The sequence below is a fragment of the Eretmochelys imbricata genome, chromosome 11, assembly GCF_965152235.1.
Source record: "Eretmochelys imbricata isolate rEreImb1 chromosome 11, rEreImb1.hap1, whole genome shotgun sequence".
Classification (NCBI taxonomy): Eukaryota; Metazoa; Chordata; order Testudines; family Cheloniidae; genus Eretmochelys; species Eretmochelys imbricata.
This window is the reverse complement of record NC_135582.1, coordinates 77,369,429-77,376,498: the sequence shown is the minus strand read 5'-3', so window position 1 is coordinate 77,376,498 and position 7,070 is coordinate 77,369,429. Positions and strand designations below refer to the sequence as shown.

The window sequence follows — 7,070 nt, the reverse complement described above, 5'->3', positions numbered from 1 at the left end:
CGGGGTCGTGCAGAAGCCAGGACAGTTCCCCACAAGAGCGGGACTATTCCCCCGCTTACAGGAAGAAGGAGGTGCCTGAAAGTAGGACCCACAAAACCCAGCGTGCGAGGCATCTCCACACCGACACTAACCAACGGGAAAGGCCGATGGGAGGGGTGTGTCCTGAGCCCCCCATGACTCTCTGGATCTCAGGTTACGAGGTCTGGCTTGGAGAGAGGTACCTCCCCCGGCTCCCGCCCGCCCAGCTTTCCCCCACCCCCTGCCCTGCCCTGCCCTGCCCCGGCCGTACCTGGTTCCAGCCCGGCCCTGCCGCGGGGTGGGACCAATACTGCTGCCAAGGCCGTCCCGAGGGGGGTGCGGGCTCGGGGCAACCCCCACTCCTCCCCAGACCCCGCCCCGCTCCACCCCTTCCCCCAAGACCCTGCCTCCTTCCGCCCCTGAAGCAGCAAGATTAATCCCATACCTTGCATTGATTGTGACTTATCTGCCTGATTTGAAACGAGACCAAAAAGACCTGAGTCTCCTCGCTGTCGATAGCCCCCGCTCGGCCAACCAGCCCTGAGACTCTGAGGGGCGGGCGGCTGAGAGGTCTCACCAGAGGTCCCACAGGACGGCCAGGTCACCATCAGAGCGGATCGCTCTCAGATCCAGACCCACCTCTTTGTGAGGACCGCCCGCGATGAGAGCAACCCCCACTTGCCCACCCTCCACACACACCCCTCCTTGGGAGAGAGAGGGAAACAGGGGAAAAAGAAGCAAGAGAAGAGGAGAAAGGAGGGAGGAAAGAGGAAAAGGGAAACCAAAAAGGATAAACCCCAAGGTCCCCAGTGATTCCAAGCGTCAAAGCGCTCGGTAGGAAATCACATTCTGCCCCCTTAAGCCAGTGTTTTCTGTGCCGAGAATTCTGCCTGCAGCAGGTGCATCAGACCCAACAGGTTCCAAACCTCTCGCAGCCTCCGACCTTGTCCAAGGGACGTTTGTTTTCTGGCACAATCAGCTGTCGGAAAGGAGAAAACTCCACAGAGGCTCCTCCTCATGCTACGACGTGAATCCTAATTCTCTCCCCGTCCTCGAGGGGAGACCGGGAGAAGGAGACGTGTGGCAGCAAAGCCGGGGGGGTCTCAGCGACTGCCCTGGCCCTGCACCTCGGCCCTGCCCCGCTGATGTCGGGGTCTCTCTGCGAGGTCATCCCCTCCCCACCACCTTTGTCCAATGGGCTGAGGTCCTGCAAAAGGCCTTTGTGATGTTACTGCCCCCCCACCCCTCCCCTCCCAGCTGATGTCCTGCCCCTGCCCAGCCTCTTGGAGCTTGGAGTTGTTGCCCCCGGATCTCCGCACTCAATGACTGATGAGTCTGGGGATGGAGCCGGCTATACAATAAACCACCAGTTTTTCATAAATTAGTCGACTTAAGGCCAGAAGGGACCATTGGAGCATCCAATATGATGCCCTGCATCTCCCAGCCCTCCCGTGTATCACAAGAGCTGCTTTTGCACTAAAGCACCTTCCCGAAGGGCATCTAGTCTTCACTGGAAGACATCAAGAGATGGAGAATCCATCACTTCTCTTGGCAGTTTGTTCCAGTGATGAGTCGCCCTCCCTCTTACAAATCTCTGCCTTGTTCTAAGGAGAATTTTTCTGATTTCTGCTTCCAGCCATTGGTTCTTGTTCTGCCTTTCTTTGCAAGACTAAAGAGCCCTTTAAATACTTGGTGTTTTCTCTCAGCGAAGGCACTGCAGGGTGCCATCAGCTCACCTCTCCATCTTTTTAAAAACTAAACAGACTGAGTTTTTCAATCCCTCCTTATAAGTCTTCTCCAGCCCTCAAATATGGCTCTTTTCTGCACCCTCTCCAGTTTTTTTTAACGTTATTTTTGAAATGTGGACACCAGAACGGGATGCAGTATTCCAGTGTCAGTCTCCCCGCTGCTGAATCACCTCCCTTTCCATCCTCTCTTTATCTATCCATGGATGGCGTCACGGACTCACAGGACTTGTGCTCTCTCTCAGCCTCGTACAGTCCTTGGGAGAAACCCCCTTCAGTGTGACAGCCCTTCTCGGAGATCCACTCTCTCAAGGGTTAAGCCGTAGGCCCTTCCGCCTCCTGCAACCCCTCTTCTCTGAGCCTTGAGCATGCCTGTCTGCCGTGGGCCCCCTCAGGGAGTCCCCTCACTCTGGACCCCTGGGGCATCTACTCCCAGAGGGAAGAACGCAACCCCGATCCCGAGACTGCCGTGACTCTCAGCCAGCGTAAAAGAGAGGGGTTTATTGAGCATCTGAACACAGCACAGGAAACTCTCAGGGCCTCATGCCTAACCTCCCTCTGCACAGTCCATCTAGGTCTCTCCTGCACCCGTGTGGGCTCTGGCTGTTTTCTCTCCCCAGTCCAGAAGCCCCCTCCTTCCAGCTAAGCGTCCGATATCACCTTCCCACAAGCCTGTGTCCTTTGTCTTCTGTCCCAGGTGAACAGGCTGCCTGGGTCTCCTCTATCTCAGCCTCTCCTCTCCTCCCTCTTTTCTTTCCCCCTGGCTGGAAGCAGTCACCGGGTCTTCTCTCCTCAGCCCATTGTCCTACTACTGGCCCGACCTGGCTGTGACTTCCAAGCTGGGCCTCCCGCTCACCAGTCGCTGGGGTATCCATTCTCCAGGCCTTTGCCTGAGGGCCCAACTGACAGGAGAGATCACCGCTGGTCCTCTGTAACAACAAACTTCCTCTCCCACCAGTGCCACCTCGTTAAACAAACAGCACCCAGGGAAACTGAGGCATGCAAACCATTGAAAAACCAAGAAAATCCCCCCGTCATCACCGATGGCTTTGGCCCTGTTCCCCACAGCATCGCAACGGGAGCGGATGTTGAGCGGCTTGCCCGGTATGACACCTAAATCCTTGACAGAGTCACGGCTTCCCGGAGTACAGTTCCCCCTCGGTGGCCCGCCTGCTCTGTCCTGCTGCCCCCTCCCACTGCGCCAAGAGGGGACCTGGTGACTGGAGCTGCTGTGGTTGTGTGAGAGCGCCGGGCTGAGAGACCAAAGGGCACCTCCGTTCTGGAAGAGAGGGGTCTGGCCGGTAGGCGCAGTCGCCCCCGGTTTGGGGCACAGAAGGGGCTGTGGCTGGCAGCAGCTTGAAGCCCGTCCCCCAGCTGCGCTAGGCACTGTTTGAATGAGTGCAACGTCCGTGTTACATACGGGCTCCTGGGGCTCGGTCGGAAGCACTGAACTGCCTCAGAGTTCTCTGTTTGCAAGGTCGGTGCCAGGAGATTAGAGAGACAAGGCGGGGAGGGGATCTCTTTCATTCTCCAACTTCTGCTGGGGAGAGACCAGCCTTTGAGCTCCACAGAGCTCGTCCTCAGGCTCTGGTCTCTCTCCCCAACAGAAGCAGGTCCAATAAACCATATGACCTCCCCGGCCTGGTCTCTCGGTGTTTTCTTCTCCCACGGGCGTGGCTGGGGAGGGCCACAGGGCTCAGCAGGCTCAGGGAGAAACCTCAGCCCCACTGGAGACAGGAGGGGAGCAAACCTCACAATCCATGTGGTCACTGCAGGTCTGTGCAACTGCCCCCTCCTCTCTCAGTGGCAGTCTGTGGGGGAGGTCTAGGGTGGCCAGATGTCCCGATTTTAGAGGGACAGTCCCGATTTTTGGGTCTTTTTCTTATATAGGTTCCGATTACCTCCCACCCCTGTCCCGATTTTTCACACTTGCTGTCTGGTCACCCGAGGGAGGTCTGGCAGCCCCCTCCTTAGCCACAGTCCGTGCGTGCCCAGCAGTCTGTGTGTGTCACAGCAGCCCCCTGCTCACTCCCACGTGGAGCCCAGATCGGGCTGAGCTGGGCCTCTGCTTTGTTTGATCCCTGAAGGGTTTTCTGGGCACTAACTGGGACCTCCGGTTTCTCCTACTTTGAGGAAATCCCTGTGTAACCCTTCTGCCCGTCAGAGTTGGCAGCAACAAGGGCCGGGTTCAATATCTAGGGGATCCATTCCAATAACACAATGCAAACCGGCTCGAGCCCCCACCCAGTGACCTGGGACAAATATATACCACCCCCGCTGGGCGCCTCCAAGAGGCAATACTTCCCCTCTCGCAAGCACATAGTCTGAGTGTAGCAAAAGCCTTTTAATAACAGAGAGAAACAATGTGGCATTATGTTGGGGAAACACCACCAACAGGATTCATAACACAACCCATGAGCAAAAAAAACCCCCACCCCAGGCAAATTGGGGCATGCCCTTTTCCCTTTGGTTCTTGAGTCCAGCAACCCCAAATCACCCAAAGTCCCAAAAGTCCAATGCCCCAAAAGTCTCTGTCCCTGGTCAGGGCAGCCCCAGAGTTCGAAAGTTTATCTGCGGAGCTTTACCTCCCAACCTGGGTGGAAATGGGACAGGGGTAAGAGGCACCTTACATGATCTGAAGCTGACCACCCCATAGCGGCGCTCCGCTCCGCCAGCCGCCCCACAAACTCCTTTGCTCTGCTCCACGGCCCACAAGCAGCTCCTGACATCCACACGCTGCTCCGCGTCAAACTGCTTCACCAGCCGTCCCACAAACTGCTCCACAATATATCTTCAGGCTCCCCCACTACTTAACACAACACTCAGTGATTTCAGCTCTTAGGTGAATTCAGCTTGTAGTAGGGGAGCCCCAGTGCTGGTGCACTGTCAGCCCAAAGTGAGCTCAGCAGCCTATAACTAGACTTCTAATGAAATCAAAATTAGCTCTGATATTCCCCAGTGGAGAGAGAAAAAAGTGCAATTAGTACGTAAAGCCCTCACCAAAGGACCAACGCCACCAAGTATTATTACTTGTCCCCAACCTCTCTCCATTCACACAGTTTTGGAACCCATGACCCTTGCCTAGCGAGTGCTACTTAGTTGATGGTGAATCCCTCCATCATAACAAAAGGCCACGTACAGTTCCAAGCACAGTTCCCATAATCAGGGTAATAACAATTTATTCTTCCTGTCCCAATAACAGAGACACTGGGGATCCCACAGCAGCCAAAGTGACCATTTGGGCAGCTATGGTCTCATTCTAGGCGTGGTGGGTGTGCCTATGCAAATGACATCGGCCCCTGAAGTTCTTTTCCACAACTTGCCACACCTCACCACCAGATGTCAGGGTGGAGCTCATCCTGACACTGCTTACACCTGTGAAAACTCACCTTTTCCGGGTGTCTGTTTCACACCCTCTGCCAGAGACGTACCCCATTCTTTCTCCAGTTCAGCTGGCAGCAGGTCTCGTGCGAGGGGTGGGGAAGAGCTGAGATTTCAGGCTGCCGTCTTATGGCGGGATTGCTGCGATTAACTGGCTGAATGTGCTAATTCTGAGGACGAGACGGGGAAAGGGGCAGAGACCGAGAGTCAGGGAGTGAAATGGAGAAAATAGAGGAAGCATTTCGAGCAAGGGCGAAGTGCAATGACCAGAATCCAGAATATTCTCTGCACCCCTTGTCTAACTCTGGGCCTGATTCTCTTCCGCATTGACGGCCCTTTCCCTGTCTCCGGCCGTGTCTGGAGGGCTTTATGCCCCTGTCCAGCCCCTTCACACTGCCAGGAAGGGAGAGCTGTTATGGAATCTTAGCCCAAACAGGAACCAGGCCTGTGTCACCTTCATCCTGGGTTTCAGATGACCCCGAGAAGTTGGGGGGCCACCGGGGCCTAGAGCATGGCCCTGCCACAGAGGCCCCGCCCCCGGTCATCCTCTTCCCCCGAGGCCCCGCCCACCCACTGTTCACTCCTCTGGCCCCCGAGGTCCCCCTACCTGCCCCTCGCTCCTCTCCGCCTCTTCCCCCAAGACTCCACTCACCCTCTGCTTGCTCCTCTCTGCCCCTTTCCCCAAAGGGGGGCTACCGGGGGGCCATGGGGCCAGGCACCCGTCCCTTTTCTCTGTCTCTGGTGAGCGGAGGGCAGGGGGGTCCTTGGGGAAGGAGGTGGAGCAGGACAGGAAGAGGCACGAGAAGACGGGGCAGTGGGGGAAAAGGCCGAGGGGGGGTGGGGAGCAGGTTTTGGGGGAAGAGGCGGAGGGGAATGGGAAGAGGCAGAGCAAGAGCAGGGCATCGGGCTAAGAGGCAGAGGGGAGCGGGGTTCAGGCGGGGCCCCCACTTCTCTGGAGCTTCGCTTCCAGCGCTCAAAAGATGACCACGGGCCCACGGGCCTCCGGAGGGGAGACCCGCCCCACATCCCCAGCGTTTCCCCCCCACATGGACGGCCTTTTGGGGGAGGCTCAGCCTCCCCTGGCCTCTTATACGGGCTGCCCGTGCTCAGCTCCTGCCACGCTCTGGAGAGGAGCAGCACCCAGGGGTGGGGCTGAGCCGGGGGGCGCTGGGTGAGGGGCAGAGGCCTCGGGAGCTGAGACCGCAGGGACACAGCATGAGGCACCATCCCAGGCATCCCCATGAAAGGAGCAGAACAGGGTTTACCTGGGGTGGGGAGTGTATGGAGAGCGTCCCAGGGCCGGTGGAGATGTATTGCCCTGGTGAGCAAGTGTGGGTAAAACACAGGCCTCGCTGTGAGCAGGATTTGAACCTGCGCAGGGAAACCCGATTGGATTTCGAGTCCAACGCCTTAACCGCTCGGCCCTCACAGCTGTGAGTGACGTGGCCCCCAGCGGCAGTCTCTACTGGAGCGGCTGGAAGCCGACGGGAGGGAGCTCTCCACCCTCAACGAGCAGCCGTAGCCGTGTTGGCAGGAGAAGTTCTCCCAGCACCATAGCACTGTCCACACCTGCGCTTAGGTCCGTGTAACTTGTGTCACTCGGGGGGTGGCTTATTCACACCCCGAGCCACATACGTTCTACCGACACAAGGGGGAGTGTAGACGCAGCCTTAGCAGAGACGCGATTAAGATCCACTTCCTGGACACTACAGTGCTAATAAGCGATGGTCACATAAACACCACCCTATACCGGAAACCTACTGACCGCTATTCCTACCTACATGCCTCCAGCTTTCACCCTGACCACACCACACGATCCATCGTCTACAGCCAAGCTCTGCGATACAACCGCATTTGCTCCAACCCCTCAGACAGAGACAAACACCTACAAGATCTCTATCAAGCCTTCTTACAACTACAGTACCC

The 7,070-nt window shown here is 57.2% G+C and overlaps 1 non-coding gene across 1 annotated transcript; it reads right to left on the bottom strand.

The window, feature by feature from the left end:
* Positions 1-6,494: 6,494 nt before the first annotated feature.
* On the bottom strand, positions 6,495-6,576 carry TRNAS-CGA (transfer RNA serine (anticodon CGA)). The gene has a single exon. It is a non-coding gene; the product is annotated as a tRNA-Ser (tRNA).
* Between the last annotated feature and the right edge of the window lie 494 nt (positions 6,577-7,070).